This window comes from Artibeus jamaicensis, unplaced genomic scaffold (assembly GCF_021234435.1).
Source record: "Artibeus jamaicensis isolate MK-2021 breed Jamaican fruit bat unplaced genomic scaffold, CSHL_Jam_final contig_64, whole genome shotgun sequence".
In the NCBI taxonomy this organism is placed as follows: Eukaryota; Metazoa; Chordata; class Mammalia; order Chiroptera; family Phyllostomidae; genus Artibeus; species Artibeus jamaicensis.
Genome location: NW_026521911.1, coordinates 712,623 through 732,682, shown reverse-complemented (window position 1 = coordinate 732,682; position 20,060 = coordinate 712,623). Strand labels below are relative to the sequence as shown.

Sequence of the window (20,060 nt, the reverse complement as noted above, 5' to 3'; positions counted from 1 at the left end):
CTAAGGCCTTCACTGAAACAATATCACAACTGGTTCCAGTCAAGATGGTGGAGTAGTTAACAGCAGTATTCAGAATATCTCACAACATTAAAATTACAACTGAGTTATAGAACAAGCTTCATTCAGAATGCCTTTGAAATCTAGCAAAAGTCCTATAACTAAGGATATAAAGAAGCTGCCAGAGGACTTCCGCCAAGATGGAGGCATAGGTGGATGTGCCGTGCCTTCTCACACAACCAAGTTTAGAGACAACTAAATATTAGCAACAGAAAACACAGCCAGAACACGGAAAATTGAACTTTTCGGAAGTCCGTTAACAACAAATTCTTCAGCCTGACCGGTAAGGGGCGAAACCAGCGGCTGGTGAAGCAGGAGTGCACAGGAGGTCTGGGTCAGCCGGACTCAGGCGCGGAATCCAGGCGCAGGGCTGGACCTAGTGAGCGACTGTGGGGGAGACAGCGGGGGAGCGGTGCTGCGTGTTGACTGTGGTCGGGCATTTGTGCGCAGGCGGACAGGCGAGGGAGTGGGCGGTTGGACTGGGGCTCAGCGGGTCCCCGCGGCAAGTGGCAGTGGAGGGCGCCGAGCCATTTCCCCGCTCTGACCCCACCTCCACATACAGCGTCATAACCCAGCGACTCTGAGTGGCCTGGCCCAGGTGAACCACCTAAGACGCTAATCCTCACCCAGCTGTGAGAAACAGCAGAGGGGGGCGCCATTTCCCCCGCTCTGACCACGCCCCCACATACAGTTACAACCCAGCAACCTGGGAGTCCAAGGCACCGCTTCTCACACTTAAAGGGCCAGAACAGACTGAAAATGTCGCAAGATCTCAAAGCCCCAGAGCCCATAGATCTAAGCGATGAAGAAATAGCAAAACTCTCAGACACACAGTTTAAAACACTGGTGATCAGGATCCTCACAGAACTGGTTGATTATACCGACAAATTAGACAAATATATGAAGGCGAAACTAATTGAAATGAATGGAATTGCACAGGACACCAATAGCAATGAAAAGGAAACTGGGACTCAAATCAATGGAGTGGACCAGAAGAAAGCAAATAATGGCCAAACAGAAAAGAGTCAAGAAGCAAGAATTCAAAGAAATGAGGAGAGGCTTAGGAACCTCCAGGACATCTTTAAACGCTCCAACATCTGAATTATAGGGGTACCAGAAGGGGGGAAAGGCACAGCCACCAGTGGAAAACTTATTTGAACAAATAATAAAGGAGAATTTCCCCAATCTGGCAAAGGAAACAGACTTCCAAGAAATCCAGGAAGCTCAGAGAGTCCCAAAGAAGTTGGACCCAAGAAGGAACACACCAAGGCACATCATAATTACATTAGCCAAAATTAAAATGAAGGAGAGAATCCTAGAAGCAGCAAGAGCTAAGGGGACAGTCACCTACAAAGGAGTCCCCATCAGACTGTCAGCGGATTTCTCAAAAGAGACCTTACAGGCAAGAAGGGGCTGGAAAGAGGTATTCCAAGTCATGAAATCCAAAGACCTACAACCAAGATTGCTCTATCCAGCAAAACTTTCATTTAGAATGGAAGGACAGATAAGGTGCTTCTCAGATAAGATCAAATTCAAGGAGTTCATCATCACCAAGCCCTTATTATATGAAATGTTAAAGGGACTTATCTAAGAAAAAGAAGTTAAAGAAACATGAACAGTGAAAGGACAGCAAACTCACAGTTATTAACAACCACACCTAAAACAAAAGCAAACTAAAAGGACAGCTAGATCAGGAGTGGAAACATAGAAATGGAGATCTCAAGGAGGGTTAGCAACAGGGGAGTGGGAGGAGGAGAAGGGGGGAGAAAGTACAGAAAATAAGTAGCATAGACAGTAGATAGAAAATAGATGGGGGGGGCAAGAATAGTATGGGAAATATAGAATCTAAAGGAATTGAGACACTTGGTCATAAACTAAAGGGGGGGTAATGGTGGGGATGGGGGGTAGGGTGGAGCTGTAACAGCATAATCAATAAAAAAATTAAAAAAAAAAAAAGCTGCCACATTGAAACTGGCAGGAGGGGTGAAGATGTGAAATGGGCTGGTCCCACACCCAGGTGTGGCAGTTAAAAATCAGGAAGAATATCTTGCCTTCCTAGCCACCCCCTCCCTGCCCAAGGAACCACCGGTCCCAGCCCATGCCAGAACTGACAACCCACAGTTCCAGGGCCAAAAAGAAGTCCCCATAATGCTGGCTGTAAAAACCAGTGGAGATTGTGGCTGAGTGAGACACAAACTCCTGAAGTCCCAGGCATTCCTCTTAAAGGGCCTGCACACAGGCCCTTACTCAGACTCACTCATCTCAGCTCCAGCAGCTTGAAAGGCACCAAGGACAAATGAGGAGGATCTGAACTGTCTGAAATCAGAGTGAGAACTGTAGGGGTAGCTTTCTCCCAGACAGAAGTACTGACAGAGACCACTGTTCCTCTGCTGAGCCCTCCCCTCACAGAGTGGGCAGGTGGTGCTATATCTGAGTCTCCACTGACCAGAATAACACTGTTTGCCCTGCCCTGGTGATTCTCTAAGGCCCTGCTCCACCTAACTTTTGGCCCCACCCAAGCCATTTCCAGTGGCTTTTCCACACAAATGGCTGGTCTTGGCTCATACTTCAGACCCTTCTAAAATCTCTGTATACCCTGTACCACTCGCTAAGTGGCCCCATGGCTGGCACTTGCTGCAGCCAGCCTCCTCAGTTCAAAGCTTGGCCTCTCCCAGGCACCTCCAAGCACAGCACAAGTATCTGCCATCTGCTGATGGCTCTGTACCTCATGACAAGTGGCTAGGGCAGGGCACAGGTGGTGGCTGGCTTTGTACCTCCGGGGAAGCCCCAGAGTTAGTGCACCTGGTAAACAGCTTCAAACCATGCCAGATTACAACCTGAACACCTCCATGAGTAACACACTCAAGGGCCAGACTTGGCAGGCACCAACGCCCCAATGAAGCAAGTCCTGCTCCATGGAGTTGGACCCTGCACAGCAGCAGGTCCTCACTGCTAACTGGCCTGGGTGTCAATCCCTCCCAGCGATATTCCAACAGCAATCAAGGCACAATTACAACAGGACAATTCACACAGCCTAAGCAGGGGCACACCTAGAGACTGGTGACCTTGGGCCCTAAAGAACACCTACTATATAGGAACACTCTACCAAGTCCAGGAGATGTAGCAGCTCTACCTAATACATAAAAACAAATATAGAGAAGCAGCCAAAGTATGGATACAAAGTTTCAGGTCCCAAATGAAGGAACAGGAGAAGTCTCCAGAAAAAGAACTAAATAAAATGGAGGCAAGAGAACTACCAGGTACACAATTCAAAACAATGGTTATAAGACTTCCGGCCAAGATGGAGGTGTAGGTGAAAACACTGTGCCTCCTTGCACAACCAAAATTAAGGACAACAAAGATTTAGAAACAAAAACACAACTAGAACAGACAGAAAAATTGAACTGTACAGAAGTCCGACAACCATTCAACCAGACTGGTAAGAGAGGCAAAGCCAGTGGTTGCCAGACCCAGGAGCGCAGGTGGCCTGGGGCTAGCAGACCCTGGGCGCGGGGAGGGAACAAGTAGAGTTTGAAAGGCGGTTGGCTAACCACAGTCACACATTCACGTGCAGATAAATTAGGCAAAAACAGGCTGTGAGACAGAATGTGCAACCCAGGGCCCCAGGGTTGGGAAATAAAGCCTAAAAGCACCGATTGAAAAGGTTCCGGGAGAGACTCCCAGCCTCACAGGAGAGTTCACTGGAGAGACCCACGGGATCCTAGAATGTACACAAGCCCACCTACCCAAGAACCAGCACCAGAAGGGCCCAATTTACTTTTGGGCAGCAGCAGAGGGGACCGATATTTGAGAGAGAGAGGAGCAAGTGCCACTGTTCCCTCTCTGACCCCACCCCCACATACAGCACCACAACCCAGCAACTGGGTTGTCTTGCTCTGGTGAACACCTAAGGCTCCGCCCCTCACAGGTAACAGGCAGGACCAGACCAAAAAATTATGGCTCAAACAGAAGAATGGATCAAAGCACCAGAGCAAATAATTCTAAGCGACCAGAGATAACCAACCTATCAGATACACAGTTCAAAGAACTGGTGATCAGGATGCTCACAGATTTTTTTAATTTTTAAAAAATAAAATCTATTTTTTAAAGAATAAATTACAGGGAATCGACAGCAGGCTAGATAAAGCAGAGAATCAAATCAATGATTTGGAATATAAGGAAGCATAAAATACCCAATCAGAACAGCAAAAAGAATAAATAAAACAAAAATGAGGATAATGTAAGAAACCTCTGGGACAACTTCAAGCGTATAAATATTCGTATCATGGGGTTGTTGGAAGAAGTGAGAGAGCAAGAAATTGAAAGCATGTTTGAAAAAATAATGATGAGAAATTTCCCTAACCTGGTAAAGGAAATAGACATTTAAGTCTAGAAAGCAGAGTCCCAAACGAAATGAACCCAAAGAGGCCCACACTAAGACACATCATAATTAAAATTCCAAAAGTTAAGAAACAAAAAGAGAATCTTTAAAGCAGCAAGAGAAAAGCAGTTGCTTACCTACATGGGAGCTTCCCCATAAGACTAGACTGTCAGCTGATTTCTCAACAGAAACTTTGCAGCCAGAAGGAATGGGCACAAAATGTTCAGTGATGAAAAGCAAGGGCAACCACCAAAATTACAATACCCGGCAATGCTACCATACACAATCAAAGGACAGATAAAGAGTTTCCCAGACAAGAAAAAGTTAAAGGAATTCATCACCACCAAACCAGTATAAGAAATGTTAAGGATCTTCTTTTTACCTTTTTAAAAGACTTCATTTATATTTATTTTAAAGATTTCATTTATTTATTTTTAGAGGGAGGGGAAAGGTGGGAGAAAGAAAGGGAAAGAAACAATATACAAAATATTGATTGGTTGCCTCTTGCATGCAGTCTGACTGGGGACCAAACCCACAACTCAAGCACACACCCTGACTAGGAATCAAATCAGTGGTGAAACACTGCTGTGTGAAACAACGCCCAGCCATCTGAGCCATACCGTCAGAGCAAAGGGTCTTCTTTAAGAAGAAAATAAGAATAAAAAATAATGGCAATAAATATATATCTATCAACAATTATTTTAAATGCAAGTAGATTAAATACTCCAATCAAAAGACATACAGTGACTAAATGGATAACAAAAGAAGACTCTCCAACATGCTATCTATGAACAAAACTAAAAAAAAAAAAAAAAAAAAAAAAGGTGGGGTAGCAATAATCGTACTAGACAAAATAGACTTTAAAACAAAGCCTATATGTCAAGAGACAAAGAAGAACCCTGCAACTCCACCTCTGGGTACTTATCTGAAGACCCCAAAACACTAAATTGAAAAGATATACATCCACATGTTGATTGCAGCATTATTTATAATAGCTGAAATATGGAAGCAGCCTAAGTTTCTATGAATAAATGAATGGTAAAGAAATGATAAAGAAATGGTACATATACACAATGGAGTATGATTCAGCCATAAAAAAAGAAATCTTGCCATCTACAACAACATGGATGGACCTAGAGGGTATTATGCTAAGTGAAATGAGTCAGACAAAAAAAGACAAATGTCAGATGATTTTACATATACGTGGAATCCAAAACTAAAATAAACAAGCAGAACAGAAATAGTCTCATAGATAAAGAGAACATTTTGACAGTTGCCAGGTGGGAGAGGAGTTGGTGGGAAGGGTAAAAGAAGTGCAAGGACTTAGAACTGGTAGTTACAGAATAGTGAGAGATGTAAAGTATAGCATAGGGAATATCGTCAATAATAACTACTTGTGGTGTCAGACGGGTACTAGATTTATAGGGGTGATCACTTCAAAAGGTATATAAATGTCTAATCACAGGGCTGTATACCCAAAACTAATATAATACTATATATCAGTTGTAATTTTAAAAGAAAAAATAACAAAAATATTAACTCAATTTATCTATCAATTCTTTCTTGCTTCCTTCTCCTCTCTGTCTTAACTGGTGATCTCGTGTGAGTAAAACTCACACCGGACTATCTCTAACTCAAAGTCTGCTTCCCAAGGAACTCAACCTGTGAACCCCCTTCACCCTCCCAATACACAATGAACTTCTACAAGGTAGGAAACCGCATCATTTGTTTATTATCCCAGAATCTGACATGCCTGAAACACAGATGCACTCATTTTCTAAATAAATGACAATCACTACTAATGTATTTTTAAACACACAGACTGAATGATCAAGTTACTCTAGAAATAACTTCCAAGCTAAAAATAAATTATGCTGGATTAATTCTGACAACAAGAAGAATCCACAAAGGAAAGACTCCTTATAGAATATGTCATCTAATTCAGAGGTTTCAAAAACGAAGGGATCACAAAATGGTTGGATACAATAGCAGACACTTCTTTGTTTGGACTGATGTGTTTGTGTATATGGTATATTATACATATATATATGTGTGGAGAAATGTTTATGTATATATTATCTTAAATTAGCTAATAACATTTAAAATAGGGATATGTCAGAAAAATAGATTGTTGGCTTTTCATAAAAAATCTGACAAACTGCCCTGGCTGGTACAGCTCAGTGCACTGAGTGCACGACTGTGAACCAAAGGATCGAGGTTTGATTCCCAGTCAGGGAACATGCCTGGGTTGCAGGCCAGTTCCCAGTAGGGGACTCACGAGAGGCAACCACTCATTGATATTTCTCTCCTTCCCTTCCTCTCTAAAGATAAATAATTAAAAATCTTAAAAAAAAAGAATTTGTTGACATAAACATAATATGAAAAAAAACTGATAAAATAAAATATAATCACTTTATGGCAATAACAGTCTGGAGCTTAGTAGCAACTGCACCTGTAGTTCATAGCCATATACCCTCCAATGTGCCCCAATACCCACACAGTAATCACTCATTTCCATTAAGTGCCTGATTCTAGCAGGTTTTGAGTTTGTAACTTCTCATATAATCACAGAAAGAACCCAGGCATTAAAAACTTGAAGCATATGTAAGTACCAGAATGCACAACAGGAAGTCAAATTTAAGTAAGAAAATGAACAGAAATAGTGAGGAAAAAATTCTTGGGGATTTAGAATGTGAATTGCGTCTTGAGGGGCTAGGAAGAGAAGGGAAAGAGCATAAGACAAATAAGGTAATACAGGTAAAGAATGGGTATCTGTGTACCTATCCTATCTGGCCTTATATCTCAACACCACGCCCAGTTTCTCTCATATGGTAATCAAAGAATAAATGTACTTATTTTATTTTGTAGTGATGCCATTAACCTTAAATAACCCAACTACAGGAGTGAATCAGAGTATTCTGCTAAATATGTACCCAGGATATGGTATCACCAGAACATTATGAGAGCTATTTCAAGTGAATGATGTTTAATGGAAAGGCAAGTTGTGAAAAGATACATTGGACAGATTCTTTATGTAAAAGAGTAAAGACAATATGCTTTTTAATATATGTATATATGTGTGTATATGTATGTATGTTTGTATGTGTGTGTATGTATATATGAGACCCTCCAAAAAACAAAATTTATAAAAATTGTGTATTTATTCTTACATGTTTAAACTTCAGTCACCTTCAAAGTACTCCCCACTTGATGCAATACATCTATCGAGACTTTTTTTCCATTGCTCAAAACAGTTTTTGAACTTGTCCATTTTGATGCCTCTTAGTGCTTCTGTTGTTTTTTGTTTCACCTCTTCCCTATCAGGAAAACGTTTTCCTCTGAGGACTCTTTTCATGGAGAAACCAAAACTAAGCCACTTGAGGGCGATAGAGAGGATAAATACAGAGACTGGAGCATGGGAGTCAAGCTGGTTGTTTTTTGGTCAAAACTGCTATACACTCAGCTCATGTGGGCAGGTGCGCTCATAAATGACCCATCATGAAATGGGCACAAGCACTGAAAGTCTTCAAAAAATTTCACCAAAGCCCAACGCAGTCTCTCATGCCAGCTGGTACACTGTTACAGATGGGTTCCTAGAATACTCATGACCTAGTGAGGGAAGCCTGTTACCACAAGGGGCCTGCCCTCCAGAAGGGAATTCCAGTGTTTTTGGGTCCTTCCTTGTACATGTACACACACACGTATACACACACACACACTAAAAAAAGGAAGACTAGAAAAATACATGAAAGTAGTTGTCTCTGGACTGAGAAAAGGAAATGGGACATGGGGCAGAGAATTCAGAGGACCCAAATTTTCCTGAAAGTTTGCTTCCTCTACTAACAACAAAAGATGTACAGAATAGATTTTTTTGCACTATTTTTCCATTTTAAAAAAGGCAGAAAATCCATTCAAGAAAAAGAAAGATGTAATCCTAGAGACTGAAATGTGTGGAACTTCTAAATCCTTAAATTTTAAATGCATATCACACATTCCTGGAATAATACTAGCTAACATTTGAGTTCTTACTATCTCAGGCACTGTTCAAAGCACTTTTTATTAATTATCTTATATAAATCTCCCAGTAATCCAGTGAAATATTTTTATCCCTCTTTCACAAATGGTGAAATTGAGGCACAAGAAGTAATTTGTCCCAGATAGCAAAGCTATTAACAGTCACACGCTGAATAACAATGTTTTGGTCAACAAGAAACTGTGTACATGACAGTGGTCCATAAAATTATACTGTATAGCCTAAGTGTGCAGTAGGCTATCCCACTAAGTTTAAGTACACTCTATGATGCTGGCACAATCAAACTGCCTAACAACCCAGTTCCCTGTTGAGTAATGCATGACTATGTTGACTCTAGAGCCTAGAGGTGCTCTAGAGAAAGAACACTGACAACTAATGAGAAATGACTTTAACTCACTACAAATAAGGAAAATATAAAATCAGGCAGTAGTGAACCAACACTACCAGGGAAAAGAGACACTTCTCTAGCAAACATGGGAGTCCTAGTCACCAGACAGGTAATCTCTCTTATGGACGGACAATTTATAAGGCCTGGATAAACTTTCCTACAAAGGTTAACCACTTCCTTTATTGATGAACATACTTACACTCATTACAATTTTTTTTTGTATAAGACATATTTACAAATAAAAAATCAAAATGTAGTGCTCTACAAAAAGTGACAATGCCCTTAAAATATGCTATGATCAATCTTCTAATTAATAATTCAGACTATCAGGTACAAGAAAGAGGTAGTCTTAATAACAATAGTCCAGTATTCCCCCACTGTCCCAAATAAAACTCAATGAACTAATATCCTGGTTTATACATCCAACTTTTGTGAGCTTTGTGAACTCTGGGCACAATGACAAAACTTAGCTTTCTTCCAGAAAAGTGGTAGACAGATTCTGACACATGGTAACAACCAAGCAAATGGCAACTTTAAGTGCTCTCTGAGAACATATTAAGTGGATGAAAAGAGGCCACATACTAAATCTGACAAGATCAGGGGAGGCCTCCGTGGCAGCCTTACAAACTCAGAGATCTAAAGTAACTACAAGGATGGTCTGAAATTAAAACTTATGAACTAAAAGCAGTTTATGGCAGGTAGTCATGTCCTAGGCTAAAATCTTCCCTGACGAAAGTCAATCTTTGTCTATCTACTTTAACATGCCTTTCTTTTTTAACTTTCCGCTTTTAACATGTCAAACTTTTGCATCTACTATAACATGCCTTTGGAATATGAAAGTAATTTCCTTTTTTCCAGACCAAAGCACAGGTGCCTCATCAGAAAGGAGACCACAAATCCCCTCATTGTTATTAACTGTTGACTGTTAACTATCCTGTACCCACTTATGTAAAAGAAGTGTCTATCATTTTTACTTTTTATCCACCCCCAAAAGCTTCCCCTGCTTCGTTTTCTCCCACCTCCCTAATCTATCATCAGTGAATTTCATGTAACCCACTTACTCCTTTCTATTGATTGTAATGTGTAAGGTAGGGTGCAGAATTGCCATTTTTCCAAAGCATTTTCTCAGTCTACTGGGAGTCTGCTTCCCGGCCACTGTCGTCAATTTGGCTTAAATACATTCGCAAAAATTCTCTACAGGTTTGAATTTTTCTTTCATTGACAGTTACACAAATGGGGAAGTACAGGCACACCTGGGACACACTGCAGGTTGCATTCTAGACCACTGCAATAAAGTGAGTATCACAAAAAACCGAGTCACGATTTTTTTGCTGGTAGCAGATCTTGCCCTCAATTTGCAAAGAAATGCAACATTGTGAAGCACAACAAATAACATGAAGTATGTAATTTTTCCTTTTCACTTCAATGAGTTCATTTGTACCAATCAGTAAAGAGCAAAAACAATAAATATGTGTTAGATAAATGAACTAGTATAGTACTTTCTAGTTTTACAAAGTACTTTTCCATATAGTCTCTCATCTAACTTTCACAAAGTACTAGAAAAGGCAGGAATTAGCATCCACACTTGAACTGAATGGAAAAATGTTGATTTTTTACCTAAAATAGGAAGGGCAGGAGAGTTCGGTAGAATTCCAAGAAGAGATTAGCCTAATTTTAATCACCTAATATCCCATCCCAGCAAAATTATCTGCTATTCTCTGAATCATCTTACTGCATCCTTCCTATGACTGATTCCCAAATCAAGCCATTTTCCCTTTGTTGGGACATTCATTTTTTTCCTCTTTTAAAAACATCCCCTTTTCTCTCTCATAATTGCTTCTTAACTTCACCTGCTTCACACCACTGTCCCAGATTAAACCATTCAGAAACACTTCTCTTTCCCACCCCCCTTTCCAAACCCTACGACATAAACAAATGCCTCTCAGCTGTTTGTAGTTATTTTACAATCCAAAAAACACTTCTCCCCAACCCTCAACCCTACGACATAAACAAATGCCTCTCAGCTGTTTGTAGTTATGCAATATATTTGTTGTTATACCTGCCACTTGAGTACATGAGCTCTGGTAAAAAGCATCTTGATTTTACTCAATAATCTATAGTATCTAATACAGCTCCTTTTTTACAATGCTGAATAGCATTTTTTATCCCTTTAATATAAACTCATTTAAAAAAAAAAAACCATTAGTGGAAAGAGTACATTAGCTTTGGATTCAGACAAATCTGTATTTAAAACTCCGACTTTTACCATGTAAATCTAAATCTAAAATTAATTTCTCTGTAAATCTAAAATTAATTAAAAATAAAAAGTTGAAAAAGGAATAAAAAGCCTCTGCCACTTGCTTGCTACTGTGTAACTGTAGTTAATTCATGGCACTCAACCTCTTAGACCTCAATTTCCCCATATGAACAAAAGACATGCAGCCTACACCAAAGGACTGTGAGAAGAACAAAACTGCCTCAAAGGACAGCTCCTTAAAGCAGGTTTTTGTTTAGTTTCTCAACCAACCTTTTATAATATTTCTGAAAACACATTTTTAACTTTCACCAATAACTTTATTGATTTGGATATTTTGAGTATGTTGGCTATCTCCCACTTGGCTTCTACTGGGTAGAGGCCAGGCAGAAGATGCTGCTAAACATCTTACAATGCATAAGACAGCCCACAGCAAAAAATTATTTGGCCAAAATGTCAATAGTACCAAGAAAATTCAAAAACCACTTTTGATATGTTCGATCAGTAACAGCACCCTTTCCATACACTGCACAGATCTTTTTTCAATTTGTTGTTTTTACTTTTCTTGAAATAATAAAGCATAATACACCAAAAAAATGTTGTGTATATTCTTCCATCTTCAATATTAAAATGGCTACACAAAAATTCACCAATTTCGATATGTTTTTTAAAAAATGCACACATATGACAGCTATCACAATGCAATCTAACAAAATTGTTTCGAATGAAGTTAAAGACAACTAAGCAGTACTAGAGCCACCATACAGAAAAAAATTAATGTACTTTTTGCCCAACCTAATACTAACCACTTAACACAACCATAAAACACCATCGCAAAAAACAAAAACAAACATCCCACACACAATATACTCAGGTCACTCTGAACATTCTCTCCCACTCATCTCACATCTCTAGCCTCATTCCCAACTACTCATCTCTTTTATTTACAAACCCATTTGCCTAATTCTTAAGAAGTTTATTCCAGCAAGAAGAATTAGGTATGCAAATAACAGTAACCTCTGTGCCAAAGAAGCACATGGAAGCAAGACTAAACAAAGGTGTGAAGTGGTATGTGACTGCAACACATTCACAGAGGATAAACTGTTTCTTCCCTGAAGACATTCTTAATTCGGGCACTCTGATTCTTTCCCCTTTGATCAATGGTTTTAAGTATTTCTAGCTGTGGAACCTAATACATAAAACAGACATCAGCAGACTGCCCTGGTCAAAATAAAGAGGACTGGGTACAGTAGGGCCCTTTCAAAGAAGCTGAGGGCTGGGTGAACTAGTGAGAAAAATCATTGTCCTAAATTAGAGGTTCTCAAGGTATGGTTCAAAGGACACTGTAAGTTCCCCAAAACCTCTTTCAAGGAGTCGTTGAAGTCAAAACTATTTTCATAATAAGTATTAAACATTATTTGCCTTATGGCTGTGCTGACTTTGCACTGAAGCGCAATAAGCAATGGTTTATTAAACTGCTGAAATCCGAGCATGAATCAAGACAATGGCCTCAAATTGTATTAACAGTCACTGAATTCTTCACTGCTGCCCACTTAACAATATAACAACAAAAAATCAATTTTGACTTGAATGTCCTTGTTAAAACACTAAAAAGTATCGATAATATTAATTCTCAACATTTTAGTACACATCTTTTTAATACTCTGATTATTTGGGGGGGATGAAATGGGAAGTATTCAAAAGCAGGTGTGCATATTGAAATATGAGGATTGTAAGCTTTTACTTCTGGCCAAGATGTAGGCATAAGTAGTTACACTTTGCCTCCTCACACAACCAAAAGAAGGAGAATAACAAATTTAAAGACAAAAACAACCAGAACTGCCAGAAAATCGAACTGTATGGAAGCCTTACAACCAAGCAGTTAAAGAAGAAACATTCATCCAGACTCATAGGAGGGGCAGAGATCAGCAGCTGTGGTGGAGAGGATGTCTGGCAAGGTGGTGGCTGGTCCCACATTTATGGAAGGATAAGCTGGTAGGAACAACTGGGGAGCAAGACTGACTGTGCAACCCAGGGTTCCAGCATGGGGGGTAGCGGTGGGGGAGAAAAGCCTCAAAATCTCTGGCTGTAAAACCTCTGGGGATTGCAACAGTGGCAGGAGAGTTCGCAACAGGGTCCTAGAATGTACACAAACCCACCCACCCATCCAGGAATCAGCACCAAAAGGGTCCATTTTATTTGTGGATAACGAGGGATGTGCTCAAAGCCAGCCAAGAGCTGAGCAAACAACACTGTTGCCTCTCTGACTTCTCCCCCACATATAGCACCACAATACAGCAAGGTGGGTTGCCTCACCCTGGCAAATTCCTAAGGTTACCCTTTACAACCTAACAGGAGTGAAAGAACAGATCAAACTCCAGCCAGACAACTAAGTGAGGAAGAGATAGCCAACCTATTAGATGCAGTATTCAAAACACTGGTAATCAAGATGCTCACAGAAATGGTTGTGTATGTTCACAAAATAGAGGAAGAAGTGAAAGCTATGCAAAGTGAAATAAATGAAAATGTACAGGGAATCAACAATGAAGAGAAGGAAACCAGGATTCAAATCAACAGTTTGGAGTAGAAGGAGGAAACAGACATTCAACCAGAACAGAATGAAGAAACCAGAATTCAAAAAAATTAGAAAAGACTTAGGAACCTCTGGGACAACTATAAACAGTCCAACATCTAAATCATACTGGTGCCAGAAGGAGAAATGGAAGAACAACAAATTGAAAAGTTATTTGAATAAATAATGAAGAAAAATTTCCCCAATCTGGCAAAGGGAATAGACTTCCAGAAAGTCCAGGAAGCTCAGAGGATCCCAAAGAAGTTGGCCTCAAGGAAGCAGACACCAACACACATCATAATTACATTACCCAAGATTAAAGATAAGGAGAGAATCTTTAAAGCAGCAAAAGAAAAGCAGAGAGTTACCTACAAAGGAGTTCTCATAAGACTGTCAGCTGATTTCTCAAAAGAAACCTTGCAGGTAAGAAGGGGATGGGAAGTATTCCAAGTCATCAAAGACAAGGACCTACATCCAAGATTACACTATCCAGCAAAGCTATCACTTAGAATGGAAGGGCAGATAAAGTGCTTCTCGGATAAGGTCAAGTTAAAGGAGTTCATCATTACCAAGTTCTTATTATCCAAAATGTTAAAGGGACTTATCTAAGGGAAAAAAGATCAAAACTATGAACAGTAAAATGACAACGAAAACAACTATCAACTAAACCTAAAACAAAAACTAAGCAAACAACTACAACAGGAACAGAATCACAGAAATGGAGATCACTTGGATTGTTATCAGCAGGGAGGAAAGAATGGGGGAAAAGGGACAGGGAATAAGAAGTATACATGGTGTGTACAAAACAGACAGGGGGAGGTTAAGAATAGTATAGGAAACAGAGAAGCCATAGAACTTTATATATACGACCCATAGACATGAACTAAGGAGGGCTGGGAATGCTGGTGGGAGGGGAGGGTGTAGTTCGGAGGTGGAGGAGGATAAAGGGGAGGAAAAAATGGATCAGCATAATAAATAGAGCATATTACAGCATAATAAATAGAGCATAATAAATAGAGCATATTACAGCATAATATTACAGCATAATAAATAGAATATACTTTAAAAAATAAAGTGACAGAAAAAAGAAAAATACAAGGACTGTCTCAAAGTAAAACATTTGTGGGTTTTGAGTACAAAGCTGAACTAGCTGATTTTTTCATGGGACACCATTTTTATTTCAAAGAATGAATGACAAACTATGGTTATTCAGATTGAGAATAAAATATTGGAATTTTGAAAACTTGTGTCCACCACCAAGAACTTGTTAGCTTCCCAACTCTAAAAGACTTATCTGAAGAGTGAAAACATTAACTGTAAAATTAAATTTGTCAACAGTTGGAAGAGCTGTATAACTCCGTAAACTAAATGACCAATGTATAAAATCATAAAATCATGCATGGATAAATATCCCTTCAAAGTGCAAGAATAAATGAATTTTGATGTAACATAGTACAAAAGTTCAATGATATTGTTTCAGATTCCATACAGCAACAAACTTTTAGAAAGGTTTAAGTGCCCTGGCTGGTGTGGCTCAGTGCACTGAGTGCCAGCCTGCAAACCAGAGGGTCGCTGGTTCTATTCCAGGAAGGGCACATGCCTGGGTTGCAGGCCTGGTCCGTGACTGGGGTATGTGAGAGACAACCAATCTATGTTTTTCTCCCTCTCTGTCTTCCTCCCTCCATCCTTAAAATCTTTAAAAAATAAATAAATAAAAAGGTTTGAGTGTAGTGTCAAAGAATATCTACAATTATTTGAAAAGGCTATTCAAAAACTCCTCCCTTCAATTATTAGAGTCATCTAAACTGGCAGGGCAGAGAAAGCCCTCCTCCGTTTTCCAAAACGTGTATCTGGATTTTGTTCACATACTTCAACCAAAATAACATATTAACCATCTGATTGCAGAAGAAGATCTACAAACCCAATGGTCTTTATTAAGTCAGATACTAATCAGATGTCCTAAAATGTAAGAAAAACACCACCTGTCACTAAATTGAGTATTTTTAATAAAATCATGTTATTACTAATAAACTTATTATTTTAAGCAATACTTTTTAAATTTTGTATTAATTTTTAGTACAGTAAATACCAGTAGCTATAACCCACATAATTAAAAGCTCTTTGGAGACTTAAAAGCATAAAGGAATCCTGAGACCTGAAACTCTGAGAACTGTTATCCTAGGCTATTGCTATAGCCTGACTCCAGTTCCACATCTTACAATCTACTCTACTACATCCAGCTTAAACTCACTCTTAGTATCCGACTTAGCTAATTAGAGCTTTAAGATATAATTTTTATTTCTCCACTGAAAATTTGAGTTTTTTCCACACTACACTGAATTAAGTACAAACTCTTCAATAAGGTAAATGATTATCAGTATTTATTAAATTCTCAGTTGTCAGTGCAATGGGACAAAACCTCTGATCAGTGCGTATTATGTGACATGAAGTATATCAGTGAAATGAAAAGATAATGGAACCACAAAGTATCAAATTTTATTGTATCAATTCAGCTACAAGCCTCTATACCTTCTTCCATAAAAACAGATGTTGCTTTATTTACCCAATGGTCTATCCCCTTTCAAACAAAGCCTTGATTTTTCCTATGCCAGAGAATGAGAGGCTACCACAGAAAGAAAAAGAGGAACTAAAGAAAATGAATCAAGGACTCTTATCTTTTCAGCTTCCCAATTTAAGGGTTTTTCAAGGACAATTTTAACAAAATGCAACGTATCAGCTGACTTTACAAGCATATACCAGACAATATAATGGTATGATTTTACTGAAATATTGGGAATATTTTCTCTAGAGCAGTGGTCTCAATTAGAGGCAATTTTGCCTCCCAACAGACATATGACAATGTCTGGAGACATCTGGACTGTTACAACTTGGGGAGAAGGAATTATGGGTATCTAATGGGTAGAGGCCAGGAATGCTGCTAAACATCCTACAACACAGAAGACAGTGCCTCTACAACAAGGAATTATCTGGCTCAAAATGTCAATAGTGCCAAGGCTGAGAAACCTTGCTCTGCAGACATACTATGTCAAGTACAGCAGATCCTTGACTAATGTCATTTTCAACATCACTTTGTTATAATGTTGATGAGATGCTGTAAGAACTTAAATCTTGTTTATATCAATTAGCCTATGGTCAAACTGATTCATTATACGTAGTGTCCCAACAGTTCCAAGAACCTGTCAATAACAGTGAGTGAGGGCTTACAGTACTTAGGTTTAATTCCAAACACAAAGAATACATCAAAATCTCAAAAGATGCTGCTTATATACCTTGACTCTAATACCTGTTATTTGATCTGATTTTCTTAGTCCTCTAACCTTTCAACAAATTCCATAATTAAAAATGTGCTTTTTAGCCCTAGCTGGTGTAGCTCAGTGGATTGAGTGCGGGCCTGTGAAGCAAGGGGTTGCCGGTTCAATTCCCAGTCAGGGCATATGCCTGGGTTGCGGACCATGTCCCCAGTGGGGAACACAGGAGAGGCAACCACATGCTGATGTTTCTCTCCCACTCTTTCTCCTTCCTATCCACCTCTCTCTAAAAATAAATAAATAAAAAATTTTAATTAAAAATGTACTCTTTAGCCCCAGCTAGTGTGGCTCAATGGATTGAGCACTAGTCTGTGAACCAAAGGATCGCTGGTTCGATTCCCAGTCGAGGCACATGCCTGGGTTGTGGGGCATGTGAAAGGCAACCAAACTTTGATGTTTCCCTCCCTTCTCTTCTGTCTAAAAATAAACAAACAACATATTGGGAAAAGTGTGCTCTTTATTGGAAATGAAAGTGTTACTATCCCTTACTTCCTAGTTTAACTGCCACCATAAAAATAGTATCACAATATAATAAAACTGATTTTTTCCCTTAGCTGTCAATTTGGTTTCCTGAATGTTCTACTATCCAGGAGCTAGTGGACAAAAATAAAGTCTGCTACCAAAGTAATATATGAATGGTGTGGTGTGGTTCCTCTTATCTGGGCCTCCTATTTTAGGAGCACACAAATAGCCAGCCTCTTTAAACTATTTTTAGGTTTAACTCTTTCGTATTTGTTTATTCATTAAAGAAACACACTTACTCAGAGCCTACTATGTGCCAAACAACCTGAATACAAAATCAAAAGTATCGTATCATCGACTAATAAAAAGACAAACAGCTAAAACACAAAATGATTTATGCTATTTATAGCACAAAAGGCAAGGAGGGGGGAGGCCAGGAAAGACTTTCCAGAAGAGGGCGATGCTTGAACTGAGAAAACGTCACAGAATATATACTCTATTCACATCTTAGTATTTAGACTACTGATCTCTACTGCTCTTGTACACTACTATTTTTCACTTTTGCTCCGTCATCTAAACAAGAGCAAAGTGAAGTTATGATTGATGGAAACAAAACAAAGTGGCGACTAACTCACTTTCAGCAAATCTTAATGAAGAGTCAAAATATAACTCTATCAATGTATTTCCTGCTCCCTCCATCCTGTTCAACTTCTACTTTTGTCTTTTAAATATTCTAAATTTTTCCACCAAGTAAACATACCATCTGTCACCTACTTAAAAGAATTTCTTTCTTAATTTTTAAGACTGTCACAGAAAATGCTCACTGGTCTTTTCTTTCTTTGTTACTTTCTTTTCCCAAAACAAAATTTAATTTTCTCACCATCTTCTACTTAAAAACTTTGAATGCTGTACAAGAGAGAAGCTATGAATTCCGAGATAAAATAACGGCAAAATCTGCTACCTGCCTTTCTAAGTCTCACCTATACTTTCTTTTTTTTAAAACAATTTTTAAAAATATTTTATTTATTTATTTTTAGAGAGGGGGGGAAGGGAAGGAGAAAGAGTGGGAGAGAAACATCAATGTGTGGTTACCTCTCATGTGTCCCCTACTGGGGACCTGGCCTGCAACCCAGGCATGTGCCCTGACTGGGAACTGAACCGTCGACCCTTTGCTTCACAGGCCCATGCTCAATCCACGGAGCTACACCAGCCAGGACTCACCTGTACTTTCTGATTTCTATTCCAATATTGCTGTGGGTCACTAACTGAATATTTCTTCCGAGTCCCCAGGAGAATAAAAATTTTAGATTTGGAAGAAGAAACTAGCCAGTAACTTGTGGGTTTACCGTTTCATTTTCCAATACATAACATTACTGACATTCTTTAACAATTTTTAGGTTTAGTTCTCATGGTCTAGGTTAGGGTACCACTAATTAAGTGTCTGCATAATGGTGAGTAGAGTTGCTAACAACTAAGTGAGAATGCTATTGAAGATTTTACCTGCTTTTCACTACCCAATGCCCCGGCACCCCCACTCCCACCCCAAACAAAATCCTCAATAATGGAAGGCTAGAACATACAGAAAGAATGATGCAGTAGACAAACTTCTAGACTGAGTCAGGTCTGGCACTGGCTGATAATGTCCCTTCTCTAGGCCTCAATTTCTTGACTTTTGAAACTTGCACATGATCTAGGGTAAACTGACTTCATACTCAAGTTCTTACCTATATAGTAATCCGGAAACCCCATCTTTCTCAATTAGCTTTACATGGGAGACCAGAAATTAATCTTTTACTCCACTAAAGCTACCTTAATTTCCAATGTTTCAACTCCCGATCCACCCACCCTAACCCTGGAGTTGTGAATTTCCCCAGTAGGCAAATAAAGCCCATTCCCTTGACAAGAGAGTCAAGGAAGCGCTGGAAGAACACATTCAGGGTTTTGAGGCGCTACCACCGCAAACGGGGCCGGCCCACCTAGTCACCGCTGGGCAAATGAATTAAGTACAACTGGACAGATGGACGCTCCCTCACCGTAGGCTGAGATGAGAGGCCCGGGGCCCAGACCCCTCGGATAGCCATTCTCTCCCAGTTCTCGAAGACCGGGCTCCTGGGTCGCAGGGTCGCAGGGTCGCGGGGCCGCCCCCACGCTCAGGGCAAAGGTGCGCGCGGGGCGCGAGACTTCAGCCCGGAGAGGGCCCGGGAAGCCCCGCACACCGCCCGCCCAAAGGGGAGGAGGAGGAGCCTGCTGCCCCGAGCCGCCGCCACCCCGGCTTCCGACTTACCGCGGTGCGGTGGGGGAGGGGAAGTGTCAGGAGTAAGGGCCTAGGCCCGTTCACCACCCGCCGCTCTGAGAGCAGCGCGCGGTCCCCACGAAACCGTCGCCACAGTCAACACCACCGATACCGACCGCCGCTACGGGAGCAACGCGCAAAGGACCGGTCTGCGTCACACGCCGTCCGCCGTCAGAGGCTCGCTCCGAACGCTCCGCCCCTGCCGCTTGTGCATTGATAGCTGACGACGCCACTCTAGGCCCACCTTATTACTCATTGGGCAACGAGTCTTTTGAAACTGAACGTGAGGGC

At 40.2% G+C, this 20,060-nt stretch overlaps 1 protein-coding gene across 5 annotated transcripts in view; it reads right to left on the bottom strand.

Annotated features, from left to right (window-relative positions):
• NUP98 (nucleoporin 98 and 96 precursor) overlaps positions 1–20,005 on the bottom strand; it is a 110,179-nt gene extending 90,174 nt beyond the window's left edge. For 3 of the 5 annotated variants that reach the window (XM_037135757.2, XM_037135761.2, XM_037135762.2), the window contains exon 1: positions 19,761–20,005. The gene's annotated coding sequence lies outside the window, so the exon portion shown is untranslated. Of the gene's footprint in view, positions 1–19,509; positions 19,660–19,760 lie in introns of those variants that run through there. The other 2 variants (XM_037135760.2, XM_037135758.2) reach the window with 2 other exon arrangements.
• Between the last annotated feature and the right edge of the window lie 55 nt (positions 20,006–20,060).